This window comes from Sus scrofa, chromosome 8 (genome assembly GCF_000003025.6).
Source record: "Sus scrofa isolate TJ Tabasco breed Duroc chromosome 8, Sscrofa11.1, whole genome shotgun sequence".
Classification (NCBI taxonomy): Eukaryota; Metazoa; Chordata; class Mammalia; order Artiodactyla; family Suidae; genus Sus; species Sus scrofa.
In genome coordinates this window covers 92,179,955-92,202,312 of record NC_010450.4, presented here as the reverse complement: position 1 = coordinate 92,202,312, position 22,358 = coordinate 92,179,955, and the positions used below count along the sequence as shown (strand labels likewise).

Below are 22,358 nucleotides of genomic sequence, written 5' to 3'. Positions count from 1 at the left end.
CATGGAAGCAGATTTCACTTGGCCAGGCAGAGCTTGCTTTGGTGTTTTTGGGCTGTGGGGCTCTTGCAGGGGGCTGGCGGTTCTGGGCAGCTGTTCCACCTGAGTGCAGCACCCCCTGAGGGCTGTAGAAGCTATCTGGGCCACTGAGAACCCAAGAGGCTCTTCCTCAGGGCAGCCCAACTCAGAAGAACTGCCTGAGAATGTAGGCAGATCTTTTCATGGTCCAGCCAAGCTTGTTCTAGCTTTTCTGGGCTGTGGGAGTCCTTGCAGGGGGCTGGCGGTGCTGGACAGCTGTTCCACGGGAGTGCAGCACCCCTCGAGGGCTGGAGTGGCTAGCTGGGCTGCTGCAAACCCAAGAGGCTCTTCCTCAGGGCACCTCAACTCGGAAAGACTGCCTGAGAATGTAGGCAGAGCTTTTCATGGCCCGGCCAAGCTTGTTCTAGCTTTTCTAGCCTGCAGGCCTTTTCCTGGGGGCTGGCAGTGTTTGGTGCTACTCCGAGGGGTGTAGCCCCTCCAGAGGGCAAGCAGACCAGGGCGGGGATAGCCCCTGCGGTGGAAGGCTTCCAGCAATTGTTGAGGCCAGCCCTCCCGGATGGCAGGCAGCCCCAGGTCCTGTGTATGTGCAAGGGGTGGGATGGGGGGATACACTGGGAAGCACAGCTTTCTGATAACTGGCGGGCCAGGGAGCCTTCTGTGTCCTGGGGAGTATTCTATGGTGGTCCACCCCTTCTTCTCTCCTCTCCCCAACACTGGTGCAGACCCAGCTCTTCTCCCAGGTTCCTGCTGATGTGGCTTTCCACTTCCCTGCCCTTAGTGTATTGCTCCCTCCTCCCACAATGCTCTGCTTTCTAGTCTCCCAGGCAGTCTCTGTCCCTTCAAACTTTACAGACCAGTTCCTAGATCTCCCAAGCAGTCTCCGCTCCACCCACCCCAGCCCTTTCCCAGGGACTAACCTCCCGAGCTGAGATCTCGGTTCCCACCCCCACCCAAGCATCTCAATTTTTGGTGACTGTGCCAGTAGTTCAGATGATCTGTTCGGTTCTCGCTCTGATTTTCAGAACTCCAACTTACTGCTGCACTCTTCTCTGCATCTGGAGATTCCTCAGGTTCAGCTGATCTTTCGTTAAGTCGGTGACTTTCCAGGGTGTGGGATCCCTTTCTCTTCCACAGTTCCCTTTCGGGAGTGCCCACCCAGTTGGGATTCACCTTTTCTCACTCTCCTCTTTTCTCTTGTTTTACCTAGTAATGTCACGAGATTCTTGCCGTTATTGGAGTTTAGGTTCTTTTGCCAGCAATTGCTGTTGCTGTTCTGTGTGAGTCATTTAACCTGCATGTCCCCCTCCTCTTCTGCCATCTTGCCTCCTTCCCATTTTGTTGTTTTTGTTTCTTTTTATGGATACTGTTATTTGTTTAAATGTAATTCTTTTACATCCATTCAAAACTGAAAGGACATGATCAGGCTGATTCTGGGTGTAAAAATGCAGTACAAGGCTGCATCCTGATTGTTATCACTGGGACCTCACGGTGAGGCAGTGGGAAGAAGAAAAGCTAGTCTTCCTGTCTCATGCATTCCTCCTCCTGGGAGGCTTATACTTGTGAAATCTAACAGAAAGCCAGTGCTCCATCATAACCCAGCAAATAGAGACAATGCTAAATAACTGCCTGAGACGATCCCCTGCTACTCAGTGTCCTCCCCCACCCCCACCACCGAGCATATTCATACTTTCATCCAATAACAGCTTCCTGCTTCTAACAAGGGGCAATGACTCACAGACAAATGAAGACCCTGATGCCTTCAAAAGACAGGTAGGTCTCCATCTCTGTGTGAGATTAAATCAAAATCCCAACAGATCTCTACCAGACTCTTGGAGGGTGCCACCAGCTCTCACATTAAACCCATACTGAGGAGTTCCCTGGTGGTCTAGCAGTAAAGGATTTGGCATTGTCACTCCTGGGGCTGGGGTTCATTCCCTGGGCCCATGAATTTTGTCATACCACAGGGGCGGCCAAAAATAAAAATAAAATAAAATAGTTAAAAATGAATAGATAAATAAAGCCATATTGAAGTTTAGAAGTGTGGTGAAGATGTGGTGACCACTGGACACACAGATCCATGTCTAGTAACTATCTACCTATCTATTCACCCAGCTTTTTCTTATTCTTTCCCTCCATTGCCCTCTCACTCTTTAACTTTCTTACTCTCTGGTTCTCTCTTCTGTGAGAAAATGTTAAAGACTTTAGGAATTGATGAAAACAAGTTGAGGGAAGTAACAGAGATATAGTAAATGTCTATATCAGATAACAAAAAAAAGTTGACAAAATCTAAAGACTTTGTTAGAAACATTAGACCTAATGCCAAGAATTTAGCAACAAATATCTTGACAAATTAGATATCTTGTAGGTTTTTGAATTTTATATATGTGTGTGTGTGTGTGTGTGTGTGTGTGTGTGTGTGTATCTGGTAAAAACAGATTAAATGAATTCATTTCCGATTACATAATCATCTTATTTCTTAACAACCAGGGTATAACTGATGAGAGTACTAGAATTATAAAGAAAAAACAGGAAATATTATATAAGTAATATGACAGTCTAAGTTTCTACTTTTTTACACCTGAATCACTGAGTTTTTGAGAAAACTAACCAATGTATATAAATGAGAAATTCTCTTTCAAACCAGCAGACTCATTACATATAACAACTACACTCTTAAAAATTACACTAAATTCATAGAAAATACATATAGAAGAAACAAGTAAATAAATTAATAAAACTATGAAACAGAAAAATAAGAAAATACAAAATTTTGGAGAAATTTTCAGAAGAAAGAAAATGGTAGTTGCTCCAACTATATTAATTAGTTTTTATAATGAATAATATTTATAAAATCATAATAGTGTAAATGCTACTTATCAATGTTTAATTTTTAGAAGTAATATAATAGAAAACCCTGAAAAGCATAATTATAGCTAAAGAACAGAATATAAATGTTGTGACCCTAAATTTAAAAGGTAGAAAGAAAATAATACAATGATACACAGATAGAAAGAAAGGCAATTAATTATCCAAATGTTCTCTTCCTTTACATTAGAGGATCAATTTTCTTGAACATTTATTTAAATCAAGACATGGATGTAAAATAATTGTATTTAAACTAAATTAAAATAACTATTTAAAAATAAGAATAACAAAGTGTGTCAAAGTAAAAAATAAGAGGAGGAGGCAGCCAATAACACATCGATAAATAAAGGGTAAAGCTGGGGTATCATATTTGTACTTAGAATTACCACTTAATTAAAGGGAAATACTTAATTTGGAACAGTTTGTCACCTATTCTTTGTCTTCTAAACTTTGACATGTTAGATACAGCAAATTATTTAGCAGAATGCCTCTCAATTTGAATTTGTTTGATTATTCTCATATTTAGATTCAGACTGCATTTTTGGTAGGAAAGTACCAAATGTCAGACCTGTGCACAAATTGTTGCAATACTAACGATGTTAATTTTAATTACTTATTTAGTGTGATATATGTCAGGTGTCTCCACTGTCAAGTTATTCTTTCCCCACTATAATTAATTAGTAATGTGTGTGGGGGGATATTTTGAGAATATGCACTGCAGATTAGATAACAACAGTGTAATGGCTTTACATTTGTGGGCTTTGAGAGTTGTATTGTATCTTATATATGAGAATGTGCTTGTTCTTAGAAAACACATGTGAAACAGTGAGATGTAATGGAGTATAATATTTCAACTTAGTTCCAAATAGTTCAGAACAAAATCATATGTGTATGTACAAATAGATTTATTGAGTCAAAGACAAAATAAATTATTGTTGCAAAGTGTGAGAATTACACAAAGTGTGTGAATCTGGATGAAAGGCATCTGGGAGCTTCTTGTACTATTCTTGTGTTATTTTGTAAGTTTGAAAATAAACAAAATAAAAAAATTATTAAATTAAAAGGGAATTGTTACTCTAAGGTTTGGACTAAACATTGAGGATGAGAACAAGAAAGTTAGTTCTTCATTTTCTCTTAAGATAAGCATTAATTCTTTTCCCTAAGCAAAATGATTCAATAATAAAAATTAAGCATTTAGCACAGTACTTTGCACCTAGTGAGGATTTAATGTGTGGTCTATGAATAGTGTGGCAGTGGTTAAAAGAATAAGAGTAAACACTTGCTCTCCACACTCGATAAATGAAGACTTAAGATTGTGATTTACATAGTAATGGTTTCCTTGGATAGAACTGGAACTCTCAGTCTGTCTGAGCTACTGCAAATCTTCTAGCTGATATGTCATAGGTTTCATGGCAGGAATGTAAAGACACTGTGATTAGCATAATACAACGACCTATGGAGGATCTGAAAGGGAGTGCCAACAAAGGTACAAATCACTGACAAAGTGATGATATTCTAATATCAGTTCCTCTAGGTTTCCCTCAGGTAATTGAAGATGATATGCCCAAGTACATTCACTTTTGTTGCTTTTTTGAAGTGTGTGCTTAACGGATCAAGTTTGGATAACATAGAACATTTTAATGCAAAAATTTCATTTTCTTATGTCAAGCAGAAGTTATTAAAAATTCAAATTTAATCAAGGTAAAGATAGAAGAATTAGATTAAAACTAGGATCAATCTACTTTGTCATTCTTAGAGACTATATCTATTTTAGTCTAGATTGCAACATTGGTGGGATAGAAGTAAGACATCAGTGAAATTTAGTATTAATTTGAGATTTGTTATCTTTGTTTTACAAAATTCACAAGGGAGAGCAACAAGAGGAAAGTTTGTCTAAAAAGAAGAGAAACTGTAAATTGTCATAAGCTTTTATAACAATCCATTGTGTTTTCAGATTTAATTTAGATTTCTATGGAATATACATTAGCAAAAGTAATTTTGTATTGACTTTTTCAAAAACATTTAAGAGTTACATACTATTTAAATATTTTCTACCTCAATATGTGATCACAGAAGCTTTTTGTCTGTGGTAATCCTATCAACGATTTTCATAGCACTTTAGGAACCACTTAAGAAATGTCTCCAGGCTTCCGCATTTGACCATCTGTTACAGTTGAGTGTTGTTTGAATTTTGTAAATAGTACCAATGCACCAAATTTGCGTTTATAGTATGAGTGATAATGACAGGGAATAAAAACAGATGATATGCTTTGAGATAATGAAACATTACAATAATATACAGGTATCAAGACTGAACTCCTAGTATCAGTTGAGACTAAAAACAGAAGAGGAGGTTACTAATTTTTTTTAAAAGATAGGTTCTCTGGAATAAATGCATTTTATTGCAAGTCTCTGCATTGAATTAAGTTGCTTAATAGAGCATAACCTAGTAAATGTGTGAACACACCACTTTTGACACTTTCTGGACATCCCATTAATTCATTCATACACTCAACAATTCATAAACCATATACCTACACACAACAGAACATGTACCATGGTGATTAACTTTTTGCTTTTGCTTTATGTCAAGCACTGTTTTGGGAGCCTGTTCCTTTACACACATGGGAACTAAAATACTTAGTTAAGTGACTTGTCCACGGCCACACAATTAGAAGTGGTATAAAGCAGACTTTAAGCTATGCAGGTTGATTCCAGAGCTGAATTCACTTTAAACACGACTCTGTACTTCCTAGGATTCTATATATTCCCTCAAACTCGCTGTGCTGTGGCAGAGAATAAAATTATTAACAGACAAGCCTGAAAATAAGCACATTATCCATTAGTACGCACATATCAATAGTATCCCCCACCGCCAGAAGCACCAAGGAAGAAATAAATTAGGAACAGAAGAAGGTAGAAGTGAAGAGTACTCACAGAGTCAGATCTGAGTTTCAATCATCCATCTACCACTTACTTGATGAGAAATTTTGAGCGAATTACTTAGTACTTCTAAACCTTAGTTTCATTTTCTCTAGAGTGAGAATATTAATAACAATGCCTACCACCTAGAACTGTTTTGGAGATTAAATAAAATAACGTACAAGGCCAAAGCAGTAGGAGGTACTAGTGGATACTGGACTACTTTAGAGGTTTAAAAAATCCAAGACTTAACACAACTTCTCCAATTAAAAGAGGCAGAAGGAAGCAGTTGAAGAAGAAAGTGATAGCTCTGTTAGTGGTAAAGCTGCTGCTGGAGAATGTGGCTTCTATTGTGAGCGGCTTCCTAATACTGATTTGCAGAATGAAACAGTCTTAAAATCCACATATTGACTTAAATTAAGAAGGCTGCTATGTATTTTCCCAGCAAAGATGGTTTTACCTGAGATGAGCAGAGAATTGCAAATTAAGGTCTGCAAACATGACTCGTCACATATAAGTCCCTACAAGGCAAAGGAAGGAGAACTCTTTCTATAGGGTAAAAAGAAGTTGGGAGGGTTATAGTAAACAAAGAGTCCATGGATTTTCATTGGCTGAGTCCATGCCAGGAAAGAAGAGGTATCGTTCTCTTCCTGTAGGGCTCTGCTATCCTTTAGGGCACAAGAGTTACCCTTTCTGTTCTCCCCACTCTACTGAATTGAGGTTTCTGTTCATTAATTTTTTGCACATATCACAGGCAGGGCTGTATATATGCAGCTCTTCCTATTTGGAGAGTTTTCTTACGAAACTTACAGCAGAAAGTGAAACCATACATATATGAGCACCTGTGTTCCCTGTCCTTTGAAGTAAAATTCCCCCAGCCCTTTCCTGAGTCTCTAAAGCATGGCTTAACATTTAATGGTTAGGAAATGTAAAGATGTGGAAACAAAGAAAAACTATTGGGCCAGGAAACTGGTAACAATTTAGACTATAAATCAGCCACATACCAGAGTCACTGAACCCCTAGTTCCCTGAAAGATATAGATAAAAGTCTGACACACATTCTTAAGTTGTTTTTACAGGAAGCAGGCTCCACCAGAAGAAAAGCGCTGAGCAGAAGCACAAAGACCTCGGAGGGGTTGAAACCAGAATGTTGATGGTGCTTTAAACTTTACCATGATGTCAACTACCATCTGAGAATTGAGGAGAAGTGGATCATGCATCCTGCAGCTCCTTCCTCACACTGCCTTTAACATCCTTCTCTGAAAGCCAAGGGGAGTTTGAGTCTTTTGCACATAAGCTTGACACCCTGCAATAAATGCTGTACTTTTACAACAAGCCAGTGTCAATGGATTGGCTTTCCTGTACATTATATGAAGGCCCAAATCCAGGTTCGGTAACAAAAGGAACAGAGCAGACTTCTTATTTCTTATAGACAGACAGTTCACAAAAACAGAGAATGGCGCTCCAATTTGCCTACTTTATTCCTACTAAATTAATTATTCAGTTAAGTTATTCACCTCCTTCTGATAGAAATGAATGAGAAAACTGAGAAAGGATAGATATGCAAATTTCAGGATGGTCATTTAACATGGAAATTAGAGACAATATGAGTAGAAATTCTAAAGGTATAATTATTCCCATTATTAATATCTGAAAAAATCAGGGTTAAAAACATCACAGAATCACAGAAAATAAATGGACTTTAGGCAAGTGCTGAAATTGGATCAGATCAGTGAAAGAAGAAAAAAACATTATAATCTTAAAGAACAGCCTAAATATGGCATTCATTCAGCAATGAGAGTACCTGTCTATTTCAGATTAGTCAGAAATTTAAAGTGGTTAGTGGGAAGAAAGGGTTCTGAGGGGAAGAAACAGAAGATAATATAAACAAGAAGTGGAAGTGGATTTTGAAGGAAATTTAATGCCATTTCAATGACTTTGGACCCTATCATGTATGAATAGAGAATTAGTCAAAATACTTAAATAGGAGAGAAAAAAATGATTTCATTGTTTCTCCTTTTTTTTTTTTTTTGCGATTATGCCAAGAGACTATAAAATGGAAATATAAGATGGAAATATAACATCAAGGCTGTTTTAATCCTCCACATGAAAAATGATAGTGAGTCTAGGGAAAAATACGATCCAGGGCAAGTTTTGAGGGGAATAATTCGGATTTGGAATTTGATTGGAAAGAAAGAGAGAGAAGAGCAAGAGTGAGGGCAGGCGAGAGAGAAAAAGAGTTCAATTATTTTTCTCAGGTATGATACCATATATGAAAAATATAAAAGTAGAATAGCAAAGTCAGGTGCAGGAAGAAAGACAGTAAAAAATATCATGCTAGATTGGAAACAACTAGGCCTAAGGAATTACAAAGATGAATTTACTCCAGTGTTGTTTCTGAATATCTCTGTTATTTTAGGCTAACTGTTCAAATTCTCTGATCCACAGTTTTAACATCTACATAGCAGAAGTTAAAATAATTACCATTCAGAATATTTTAAGTGACTAGAAACATTATGAGTACCAGGACTCCAATTCTCTGTCTTTTTGTATCTTGGCCTGATTTAAGATCATGCTATATTTAAAAATAAACTAGGGGGTTGGGATTGACATATACACATTACTATTTATAAAACAGATGGGTAACATGGACTTATTGTATAGCACAGGGTAATCTAGTTAGTACTGTGCAATAATCTACATGGGAAAAGAATCTGAAAAATAACAAATATATGTATATGTATAACTGATTAAGTTGCTGTTTACCTGAAACTAACACAACTTTCTGAGACAACTATACTCCAATAAAAATTTATTTAAAAAAAAAAACTGGGACTACAAAAATATAACATTTATCTGAACTCTAAAGAAGTGATGACATTTATCTAGTTGAAAAGAGGATCCAACTTAGATATATTTACTGTAAATCATTCTTCAATTTTGAAATTTTCATAATCCCTTCCTACTTTTACTTTCATCCCATTACTAAGACAACTGGAGGCTTTGTGAGTTTGGGATCAGGAATCTTTCTCCCAGGAAAACTGTTCATGTTTTACCCTATTAAGAGAGAAAAAGAGTACATTTTTACTAAGATTATATTCTTATTTTAAGTTCCAGTAAATTCAACACTGTTGGACTTCTATATAAATCAATTGAGTTTTAGGTTTATTAAGCAGTCTATCAGAAATATTTTTGAAATATTCTGAAATAGAATCTCTCGAAGTGGGATTCCATAGTAGATTAAGGTTGGAAAATATTGCTTTAGACTGAGTACCACACATTTCTTTGAAGATGGAGTAATATGTGCATAATTTATACTACCCTCCACAGAGAATATCGAAAATAAGTACAAAAAACTGTAGGGGACGTAATTCTCCCTTCTGGTCATGGCAGGGTATCCTGATTGAACTAACCCTCCCACAGACATAGAATGTGAGCATATTACTTTTTAAAAGCATTTGAAAGCATGGAGAGTGATGACAACATGGAAGAACTAGGAGGGTTTTATTCTTGATGGATAGAAAGTACAAGGATAATATTTTGAGTTTATGGCTCTCTGCGAAGGCATTCCTCACTCTGCACACAGTTTATAGAGCACAAAAACAGAGGCTTATTGGCATTAAGTGCCAGAAGACAGATTTTAGAGCTGGAATATCAGATAGGAAGATAGAGGGAGAACCCTCTAAGAGAGGGTACCTCAAAGGGATTAAACCCATAAATCTACATTAAATACTATACCCAATACAGGCATGCCTACTACACATACATTGGGAAGACCCTAGTGGGCCTTAAATAAAATCATCAACTGGAAGCTAAAGAACTGAGTGAAGAATTAAACTGTTTCCATCTGCAGTGGGAGGGAAGTTCAGAGATAGAATCTAACCAACTTTTAATAGGACATAAAAAATTACAATTCTTTTAAAAAGAATTGCCCGATCTATTACAAAAGTGGATACACGTAATACATAAATAAATTAGCATATGTTCAAGGTTCAATAATATTTTATAGACACACACACACACACACAAAACAGGCAGCACTCTAAATTTGGGCATAGTTTGTTTATCTCTGGTATAAGTTTTCACCTTAAGACTTTTTCCAGCAAAAAGCAAAAAAGGAAATAAAGAGGATATGAGCAGAAATCTATGAAATTGAAAATAGCAAAACAGCATAAAATAAATCAATGAAACCCAAAGTTGCTCCTTTGAAAATAATTTTTATAAAAGAAAACTTTAGACTGGTCATGAAATGAAGAAATAGGATATACAATATCAGTATCAAGAATGAAAGAGATAATATTGCTACATATTCTGTAGACATTAAGGATGATAAGCAAATACAATGAACAGCTGTATGTCCATAATTTTTACAACTTAGATAAAAAGGGTGTGACATGGACTGGTGCTCTGTAAGCAAAGTGATCAATTAGCTAGGTGAAATACTAAAGACTGACAGTGAATTTAGCAATGTGGACAATAACTATGAACATGGACAGGGCCAATTTCAAAAGAGTAGTGGGAGCAATTTCTGCCTGGAGTAGATACAAGAGAGAATTAAAGGAAATGAATCAGAAGGGAAAATGTAGACTGCTTTTTCTTGTTCTATCAGGGTAACGTGGAAATAGTCCTGTTTCATAGGAATGACTTACGGCATCAAACTTATCTCATGACAGAACATGGATTGAATGCAACTCTAAGGCAATACCTTCAAAGCATAGAAAAAGGTTACATCTAACCCAAATTCGGGGACCTGTTCTGTCAAGTCCACCTTTTCCAACTAGTATGTGAATCTCTATCTATAGAATCAACAGAATTCCCTTACTCTCTGACTTCAAAACTTGAGTTTAGCCAGTGGAAAACACCAACAGGAAATAAAAGGTAGAGGGGAGGAAGAGCCATTAAGCTATTTATTTTCCCAGTTCAGCACTTTTATCCAGACTTTAAGTTAGCAGAGACTGCATTCCAGGCTGCAACTCTTGCTAAGTGGCCTCCTCCTGCAGTTAAAACTGCAGATGTTTTGATTAGATCAAGTAATTCCTTCCTTCTCTTACTGTAAGTGGCCTGGGATGATGAGGGTTTCTCACTGTAATTCAGAAGCTTTTTTACTTTTAACCTTGTCTAAACCTATGTAAATAACCTCTTTATTAAAGTATCCTAAATTACTGTATTTGAGTGTGCCACTTTTTTTTTTTTTTTTTAATTACAGAAGGAACTTTAACTGAACCAATCTCACTATTTCATATTTCTTATTCAGGGATAATTTTTACAATGAGTGACTTGGTTAGGCATGTAACATGCTTTTATTATTGTAATGTTCAAATATGGAAAATTAACATATTATTTTTTGTATGCTGATATTATATAAAGATTTCAAGTTATATATTTTCTCACAATACAATTTGCTAAGGAAATTTTCTTAGCAGAATATATACAAGCAATTCATTAAACAAACACTCAAAACTAAAAATGTTGTAGGCACTGTGTTAGACAGAAGTATACAAAGAGTGAACTTAGACTGTATGTTTAAGTGGGGGTTTTAACTTTAGCAATAATTTGTTATTCTGTAAAATAGTTTTCTGTATAACGACATCCTTAAATACTATTTTGGACTTTGCTTTTTTTAGATTTGTTGTAAGAGCTGTTTACAGGCTGTATAAAAATCCATCTCATTCCTCAAAATTGAGTTTTTAAAAGCCTAAGTTATTGCCAAGCATAAATATCCATGTTTTTCATCAGATGTAATTTTAAATTACATTTGGTTCTTTCCAAGTAGCAAAAGCATCCTCAAAAAAAATGTTGCCAGTGATAATATATTTAAAATGTAACCTAAGTTTGTGTAAAAAAACATAATAGCGTCATAATTAAATATCCAGAGCCTGGAGCTAGACATCACAAAGCACATCCCAGCTCTGACACTTAAAAGCTAGAAGTCCTTGACCAGGTATGATTCTCTCTGTGACTTGGTCTCTTCTATTAAGTATGGATTATAATAGCATCTCAATCACAGGATTCTACTATAAATTGAATGAATTTATATTAGGACAGCATTTAGAACACTGATTAGGCATTTTAAATACTAGATAGATGTTAGCCAAGGGGATTTAAAATGAGGGTTTCTAAAGAGTTACAGCAATGACAACAGCAATGCAATCAAAGTAACAGAACAGACATTTTCACATAGGAAACTATTTTGAAGTATCAATTTGTTGGTTTTTTTGCTTTTTTGCTTTGTCACATGACTTTAGTAAAAACTCAACACATTATGTTGAGAACCCCCCACCCCTTTTTTTTTTCCAGTGTGGTAGATTTTTCTGAAGATTTTTCTTATCAGAAAAACTCTGCCTTTAAATAAAAGACACAAACACACAGGTTGTTTGATTTACACACTTATACACTGTTTATGTACTATTTATATACATATATGCTATACACTTTAGGCTGTTAAAGCATATGCCCTTTTTGGCTGCATAATATATTAAAATTCCACATAACACTGAAACGCTTTCACTCAACATTCTGGAAAGATTTTTATGTAAGAATTGTGTTGATTATTAAGGAAACCATACAATATTTTCCTTCAGATATTTTAAAAAATATCTGAGCATAGTGAATCTATTTCAGGTACTTACTGAGGATCTTGTACAAGATATAATCCTATGTGTTTAGCCTAAGAGATAGTTATCTTAAGCGTCTGGCTTGTTTCTACCTTCTAGACACTGAGAAACCTTTAATTGACAAAGATCGGTTTTTCACTGGTTAGATTTATTTTACTCATATATAAATAAATATTAGAGCCAGTTCTCTCTATGGGAATCTAAGCTCAAATTGGGACATACAATTATTTTTCTATTCTTCAGCATAATACAACTGATGCTTAATTTAGTGCCTTATCCATTGTAGGTATGCAATAAATATTTTCAACATGAGAGAATGAAAGAAAAAAGGAAAAACATCCTATTCAACCATATCCCAACAGAGCTAAATGTTTTTTTGTTTTGTTTTGTTTTGTTTTTGGTGGAGGGATAGTTTTGTCTGTTTTGTTTTATAATGGAAAAATAAGTGCTAATTAATAAGAGTTATGTAAAGAAATAAAAGTATTTACTCTTTCCACATATTAGGTATTGTAGACATAGAATAATACCATTAGGATAAGAGAAGTAGAGGGAGAGGAAAAGAAAAGAAACAAAGAAAATAGAAGGAAAAGAATTAATAAGTTTTTCTTAAGGTGAAGGACGGAAGACAAAATTTAACGAGGTAACATGTTTTCTCTCTTCTGTGTTAATTCTTTTAAGTTGCAGCCTGCTATATTGGTCACAGATAGCATATATAAAGGTAGTGTTAAATGATACATACCTACAAAAACTTTAATTCAAAAAATTAACCTGAAGGAAAATATGTGAAGGTTATAATGATGTTTTTGAATGTTAACTGTATTGTATTTGTTGTTCCCACATACAAAGGAGGGACAAGAAGTACTATATTAAAGACTCTAAGACTAGTACACAGAATTCTCTGTGGGGAGAGAGGAAGAAGGATAAACTCTTCCAGACTTTTCAGAATTAAATGAAAAGCTATTTTTTAGGTAATTAAGTCATAATGCTATTATCAGGAAAATGATTACAACTTTTTTCTTCAGAAAATTTATTCTCTTATGGTGCAAAAATGAGAGGAAATTCTACCTGTTTCAAAAATCCTAATAGATTTTCATAGCACTTATTTTTTCACTCAAAATATTATTCAACCCATTTATGATATCAGCCTAAGAATCTCAAACATTTACTAATTTATCATTCTGGTAATGATTATTGCCAATGGCTAAAAATTAACATTTAGAAATTATAAGAAAACTTGCATTTTTAGATGTCAAAATACATAATTTAACTTATTATAAGTATGGATATGTTTCTGAATATGTTTTACACATTTTGAAATATTTAGAGAAAAATAAAATAAAAAGCACATAATGAAGAAATAATCAGTCCACTGCAAAAATTAATTATGTTATAGAGCAATTTCAATATGTATGTCTGTGAATATGCACACATATTATACATATATTTGTATCATATTTTTTAAAGTTTCAGTCTATATTAATAGTGAGATTTTATTATTCACTATATTCATGCTTATTGGTCCTTTATGTTTCTTTAATTAATTATGTGCTCACGTAGTTTTACCACTTTTACATTGGAATTTATATGCTTTTCTTTCCATTTTACTAAAGTAAAAGCGCTTTAGGAAAACCAGGGATACCAACACCAAGAATCAATCCCTGCAAATAATCATAATTTTTCCTAAAATATTTATATATTTTTCCACGATTTGCATCAACTTACTCCAAATGTAATGACAATATTATTTTATTTTTTAATTTTATGGCTGGACTTGCTTTATATGGAAGTTCTTGGGCCAGGGATTAAATGTGAGCCACAGCTGTGACCTGTGCTGCATCCATGGCAACACAGGATCCTTTAACCCATTGCACCAGGTCAGGGATGGAACCTGCACCTCCACAGTGACCCGAGCTGCTGAAGTAGCATTCCTAACCTACTCTGCCACAGTGGGCACTCCCCATCATTTAATTTTGTCCATAATTTTGTGAGTCAGGAATTCAAGAACAGACTGTGTGTTTATTTCTGATGCATATGGAATTAGTATGACAGGGACCTGAGACTTCTTCACTCACAGACCTGGCACACTGATGCTTTCCTCTCTTCACATGTGATATCTCTCTCCCAAGACTCATTCATGCACTTGGGCTTTTTTACAGCATGGCAGTTTCAGGGTAGTCATTTATGACTGCTGACTTTTCTTAGAGCTAACATTTAACAGCAACTATTCCAAGTTACCTAGACAGAAACTGGGTTTCATACAGTATTGGTGGGAGTATGGAATGGTAGAGCCACTTGGAAAACCAATTTAGTTGTTCCTATTATTTTATGTTATTTATTTATTTATTTTTAAAGTATTTTTATTTTTTAATTTTTTTTTTGCTTTTTAGGGCCACACATGTAGGGTCCCAGGTTAGGGGTTGAATCAGAGTTGTAGCCGCTGGCCTACACCACAGCCACAGTAATGCAGCATCCTTAACCCACTGAGCAAGGCCAGGGATCAAACCTACATCCTCATGGATGCTAGTCAGATTCATTAACCACTGAGCCACGGGGAGAACTCCTGTTTCTATTATTTTAAATAAAACTAAACATGCAATTACCATATGACACAGCACTTACATTCTTGAGTATTTAACCCAGAGAAATGGAAATATCTATTGACTCAAAAAGCTATGCACAGATTTTTTTTGTTGTTTCTTTGTTCATAACAGTCAAACACTGGAATTAACCCAGACATAATGTGTTTGTCTATACTATGGAATGCTACTCACCCATAAAAAGGAAAACATTACTGAAACATGATGTAAAATCTTGGAAAAACCTCCAGGGAGTTACATTGTATAAAAAAATAAAAACCAATATTAAAAGGTCACTTACTGTATGATTTAATTTATACAACTTGCTTAGAATGTTAAATTACTGAAATGGAGAATATATTGGTGATTGCCAGGGATTATAGGAAGCAATGAAGGGAGGTGAATGTAGTTATAAAAAAAGTAACAGGGAGGATCATCCTGGTAATGAAATTGTTCTGCATTTTAACTGCAGTTGTGGATACAAAAGCTTGCAGGTGTAATAAAATTACATAGAATTAAATACACACACATGCAAACAAACCAGTACATGTAAAGTTGGGGAAAGCTAAATAAAATCAGTGGATTGTATCAATGTCTATATTCTAGTTGCCACACACACGGTTAACACTCTAAAATCAAATGAATTTTGTTTACCAACAGGAAACAATTATGATCTAAAAGATATCATTTAGACCAGAATAAAAAAATTATAAATCTAACAAATGTAAGAGCTTTCCAATTAAATAAAACTATTTTATTGAAAGACACTTACAATGTCTTGGGAAAACAGTTACAGCATAGCCACATGTAAAAACAAAATATTATAAAGATGGCTATCTTTAAATTGAAGCATAGATTTAATAGGATCTTAGTTACAATTACAGCAATATGTTTTTTTTTTTCCCACTTGACCAACATTATTCCAAAATTAACTGGGAAGAGCAAAAGACCAAGAACAACAAAAGAATTCTTAAAAGGAGAGAAAAAGGAACAAGTCGTTCCAGTGTCAAATGTAGCAACTTATTAAACATCGATAGATGTTTAAAACTTTATGGAAATGATACAAAGAAAGGCAAATAAAACAGAAGAACAGAATAAAGATCTAAGAAACAGATTCATATATTTGAAGAAGATGGCTTTAATAGAGATGTCACTGCATAGCAGTGGACTAGATGGACTATACACTAAATATTGATGGATTAATTGTTTACACAGGATTTAACAATTACCTCACCTTTTTTTTTTACTAAAATTAATTTCATATGGCTTAACAGATAAAACTGATACATTAAATTTGAGTTTATTTCTCCATCAAAAGACATAAAATTTAAGTGACGTTCAAAGCCTCTGAATATAAAAAGACATCTGAAACACATTTAACAATCACAGGTTCAGATGTAGAAAATATAAAGTTCATGTAAATGAGTAAGAAAAAGATAAATATTCCCATAGAAAAATGGATAAAAGACCAGGCAAAGCATTTTGTCAAAAATAGATATTCAAGTTGCTCAGGTGGAAAAATGTCTGATTTTTGGTTATCAGAGAAAAATACAAATTACCAACACAATGAGTACTGGTTGGCAAGAATGCTGAACAATGGAAACTCTTATACACTACTAGTTGAAGAACAGGTTGCTATAAGCAGAGTGGATGATTTCTTGGTACATTTTGCCCTCAGATCTCTTAATCATATATTGTTTTTATTTTGCGGTATGTCGTCCCAGAGAAAAAAATTTTATTCAGTTGTGTCAACTGATACATAGATAGAGATATAGAGAGACAGATGATAGATAGTACCTAAACCATAAGCAGCTTATATTTAAATAAAAATTTAGTGATGGCAGAGAAGGGTAATAACAATTCAAACATAGTTTTCACAACTTATCTGTTGGCTATTCTAGTTTGTGAGGTTTTACCATCCTTCTAAATTCCCTTTTTTTCTATTTTACTGAATCTTCACAGATTCTGCTTTTTCTATTCCATGAGTTTATTCTCTGTTGTAAGAGTAGAGAACAAATCTGCCCCTCATACCTCACACAGCAACTCTCCTGCTCCATTGCTAATAACCACATCTTGGGGTTGGGGGGAAGTTCCCAGAAGCCAAATTCACATTCTAGCTCCAATCACTTCAAGAGTAACCCTTCACCCAAAGAAACAAATAAAAAGTTAAGAAAAATTCTTTCCTGTTGATAAAAAGTCTTCTCCACTTTGTAGAAACTGTAAAAGTAATACTGTTAGAATTCTGACATATATCTATGAGGATATAAAGGACAAAGTAAATGTTTCCCTCTTCAGCTTCTTTCTACCACATTATCACTATTCATAGTTTATTCCTGTTACCAATGTATTATGTAGGAGTGTTGCATAAATTTTCAGTGCATATAAAAGCACATTGCAAGATTTTGCTTCAAATATGTTATCTTGGACATGCATTTGTATCAGCATTTATCATCTCAGTTTTTAACGGGTGTAGAATATTGCATTACCTAGTGGAATAATGGTAAAAGTTTGTTGTCATCTTGATTATTTCCTGGTCCCTATTCTCTACATTTTTCTGTCTCATTATTTGGCAAAGTCTTGTGAATACTGAGGAAATTTTCTTTTATTTTGCCGGGGAGGGAGGTAATTGGGGGAGAAGACAACTGGGATGATGGTATCACAAATGTGTTGCCGGATCAGAAATTTTTTTGCAAACACAGCAAATGGTTTCCTTGAATATAGCTGCTAGCCATGAGAGGATAAACATTGTAACCCCTGATTATTTCTCTGAAAATCTCACCTTTCCTCAGAACATCCTACCCTCAGTTTCTCAAGTAAGACCAGCACTCCAGTTTTTGGGTCCCAGACTGTTTCTCTAATTCTCCATTAAAATAAAACATTTAAATGGAAAGAGTAAGGGAGTAGATGAAAAGATAAACAAATTGAGTTCTTCTGTGCACCAAATACATTGTATTACTAAATCTTTACAACACCCAATGATAATATTATTATATGCATATCCAATTTATTGCAGGTAGGAAACTGGGGCTTAAAGAATTAGGCAAGTATCTGCTTGCACTGTTTGCTACATTGTAACATTTTTTTCAAAAGACAAGAAAACATATTCTAAAAGATAGACCTAAAAATGCTTGAGACTGTTGCGCTGTGAGATCTTACATTCTCCAAAGTGAATAATTCACTGTTGATATGATTATCGATGTGAACTGCTTAGATACCTTTAAGGGTGCTCCCCAGAACAGCCAAAGAGTTTGTCGTTGTTAATTTATTCAACATACCTCTGATTTCATTCTAGACAGAAAGTGAGGGTAAATGATGGAATTTTACTACCAGAAAGTGTTATATAACAAAACAAGTTAATTGTATAGAAAGAAAACTGAATCTTAGAGGTGTTAAGTGGCATTTTCCCTGTAACCCATAGAATTTATGGCAAAACTTAGATTCTTCTGTGGTCTGATGACATTCTCTCAGATTATACTATGCTACTGAACAAGAAGATCCACTGTTATGGGATTAATTCATAGAAATGGCAGTGCATCAAAAAACAGTCCAATATATAGCTCAATCTGGATAAATCCTAAAAAGATAAAAAAAGGTAGCTGCCCGTGGTCTCCAGAGTTTATTGCTAAAGGATTAAACTGAAAGGCTTTCAAATGCAAAGCGCTTATTTCGAGTGAACTAGTTTGTTCTCAGCTGTCCAGATTCCTTTACTCTGTTGACGAACTTTAGTTCTAATATATGAAACTAAACCGAAGTAATGACTAGTGGCAACTGGTTATAAATATTCAGGTGCTCAGTAGTATTAAGGATTGACTTCCATGTTTGATATAACAAATGAAGAAGGAAACACATCAAAAACCAAACAAACAAAGCATATGTTTCATAGGGAGAAATAACAAAAGAAAATAATTATTGTATTGTAAAAAAAAAAAACCCTGATACTTCAAAAATGAACTATCATAATTCAGATGTTTGACCCAGTTTTAATATGTTGTTGCAACTTAAGTTTTAACTTAAACAGATTTAACTCAAAATAATTAACATAAAGTGTGGTACAACATGTTTTTTTTTTTTGTTTGTTTGTTTGTTTGTTTTTTGCCCTCTGTCTCTATAAGTGTATTTCCAAAGTTTTAAAAATAGTGGATACAGTTTGTGGAAATGATGGTTTTCATGTTGCGTAATATGTTTTTTCAAATGAAATCTTTCCATGATGCTATGGTAGGCCAGCTTTCTGTTCTATTTCAACCTTAGCACATGCAGTGTTTTTATGTTGCAGATAAAAAAACAAAAGTGAAAGCATGGTAGAATTATTTTCCAAGGTGTTAGCACAGGTTTATTTCCTCATAATAATGTAGTTCAGGTAGCTAGCAGAACTGTTATAAAATGTCAGCTCTCCAATGTAGTTGCACATTTTAAATTCAGTAATGTTTCACATCTCTGTTCACAGCTCTATCCTAATGGGTAGAATCCAGACCACACTTTGTGTTGGAATGGCATTAAAAGTATAAAATGAGAGAACTCTTTACCTACCCACTGATGTTCTTTCGGCTCCACACAGAAGCAACAAACCCAGGTTCAAGTTGCTGAAAACAAACAATTAGAAATCAAATCAAAGCTTGTTTGGCTTCACAATTGAATGCTGAGATGCAATAGCAATAGTAACAATGCAAAGTAATAGCCTGCCGAATTCAATGAATACAGCTTAATAACTTTGGACCATAGCAAGACTTGGGTAAAATTAAAAAGTAATGTAAAGCTCCTTGGGTATGTTCCACTGAATTAGTATTCTGAAGCAAGTGTCTACACACCATCCATAATGAGGACTGCTGGTTTCATTTACAGACACTGCCTACATTAACTAGCACTAATGTGTAAAAACGTATCATATGTTGGTCTATAAAGGCACACCAAATTTTCATTATGTTTCAGTCTAAAAGTGCTTGTTTTGCAGGATGGAGTCCACGTCAATAAAATGGATTGTGTGTCACTTAAACCAAGTGACATGCTAATCTTCTAGAGCCCTCTGTCCTTAATCTCTACAGGACATGAGTCAGTTTAGAAGTGTGAGCTGTTCTCACAGGTACCAACTATTGAGCTCTTTAATGTAAATTCAAAAGCAAAGCTTATCAGTGTGCTTCAGAAATTGCTTCAATGTGGTTGCTGTCTATGAAAAAAAATCCCCCTTCTTCCCTCAAATCCATGGGCAACTTCCAAGTTTTTGCAGTGCCTCGGAGCAGCTTTTAATTACAAAGAAATTGGTTTTGGTGATAGCTGCCCTGTGACCAATTGGATTAGAGGCATTTCTTCTGGCTATTATGACAGCTAACTTGACTACTGCCCTTTGGAGTGGGGCATGATCAAAATATTAAGTAAAGTAGTATCTCAATCTAGAACTTCAAGACCCAGTAGATTAAATTATTAAAAATTATGTCGTAAGTAGCCATTTTATAACAAATAATGGGATTGAGATACTAGATTCTTTGGTTTGCAGAGGGAATTGCAAAAAAAAAAAAAAAGATGGAAAATTACTTGGATTACGTTTCTTATATTTTAAAATCATATGTTTTTTGTCATGGGAAATTTAGGAAGCTCAAGGGCAAACTACAAAACTCCTATATCCAAGAGCTAAATTGGTTTACTTAAAAATCTTTAAAACATGACATTAAATAGGTCTCTATTTTATAACCTTTACCATTTATTTTCTAAATACCAAGGTGTACATTTTCTGCTCATGTATTATAAACAATAAAATACGGTTATTTGCTAAATGATGGTCTGTACTCCAGTATAACTCTTCCCACAAAGAATAAGAGGTTCATATCTATTGTTCTGTTTCATATTATATGAGACTTTCTTGATAAATACAAAAATGAAATTTTGAAGTCAAATTAGAATCCCTCACATAGAAAGATATCAATAGAATAAAATAATCAAATAGTCTGTCACCTCTGCAATCAAAGCAATAGAAAATAAGTAAGAGAATTAAGGGGTACATTTACATAAAATAATTTTTCTTTAATTCAGAATTTTAAAAAGCAGTTTAAAATTTAAACTTTATTTTTAAAGTTTGTGCAAAATGTATTTTCACTCTCGGGAAATAAACTACACTGAAATAATTTTTATTTTTGTTTGATGATTTCATATCTGTCACTGACTTGCATTATTGTTATAAAGGCCATTTCTCTTAATTATTTACATATAAACACTGAAGCATATTGAGTAGTATCTAGAATGATTCTAAGACAGAGCAGTCACTTTTGTCTTCTTTAATATATCCTTCATATTAGCTTATGTTATTCCCACATTCATAAGTAAATAATACATGTTGTTAAATAACTCACTGAATATTATGAGCTCTAGTTAATGAAAAATTGTTCTTACCACAATAAGTCAGTTTACTGGTAGCAAGGAAATACTATTATTACTTATTTTATGTAAAAAAAAAAAGTCCAGCTGAAGTTTTAAAAGCATTGCCATAGGATTAATACTATCCTATCCATAAAATAAATGTGCCTTTATGACACATTTAGGAGGATATTTTTTAAAATGATTTGAGAAAGAATATTTCATATAGTTATAAAGGATGTTGATTTTACTACTAGCACAATATTTAAGAAATATTTAAATACCTAGCTCATTATGTCATGTAATGAAAGTACAAGTATGTGTAGATTGTTATCAGACAGCTTCAAGCACTGTGGATATAGATACTGTTAGAGATATTCTTGTATGTGAAAAAAGGATATCCATCCTAGGATCTTATAGATTACAAAGAGAGAACAGAAAAATACAAGGGATGTTTCATAATCTTAGCTCCTAGTGTCATAGGATTAGGATACAGTACCACTTGTTGAATATTTGCTAATGGAAGAAAGACAGACATTCTTTTATAGGTACTGTGTGTGTGGTTGTTTTTTGGGCTCCTCCATCATAAAGGTCATGAGTAATAAATGATTCCAATATCCTAGGTTTAGTCCAAGCTCAGACCAAGGATTTTAATTAAAAAAATGTTATCATCTGAACTCTGGTTCAGAAAAAGATTTGATGTCTCAAATTAATTAATTAATAATTAATTATAGGTGTTAGTTAATTAATATTAATCCTAAAGTCACTGCCTCTTCAGTATTGTCCTAATACACAAAATAAAATAATGTGGTATTAGAATACTTTTTGCTACTATATGTAGCAGTTAAAAACATTTCAAGAAATAAAACTGCCATTACTGCATTACCAAAGCATGGGCAGAAGTACACAGAGAAACACTACCTGATATTTTTGACTATAGCATGGATGAAAGAAAGAAATCATTGATTCTAATTTTTTTTTTGGCCGAGCCTTGGCATGTGGA

The 22,358-nt window shown here is 34.4% G+C and overlaps 1 long non-coding RNA gene across 3 annotated transcripts in view; it reads right to left on the bottom strand.

Moving 5' to 3' along the window:
* The window catches only part of LOC110262158, a 272,271-nt gene that overhangs the window by 40,876 nt on the left and 209,037 nt on the right, over positions 1–22,358 (bottom strand). For 2 of the 3 annotated variants that reach the window (XR_002346791.1, XR_002346792.1), the window contains exon 3: positions 19,541–19,593. This is a non-coding gene — a long non-coding RNA (uncharacterized LOC110262158). Of the gene's footprint in view, positions 1–8,651; positions 8,881–19,540; positions 19,594–22,358 lie in introns of those variants that run through there. The other variant, XR_002346793.1, reaches the window with a different exon arrangement.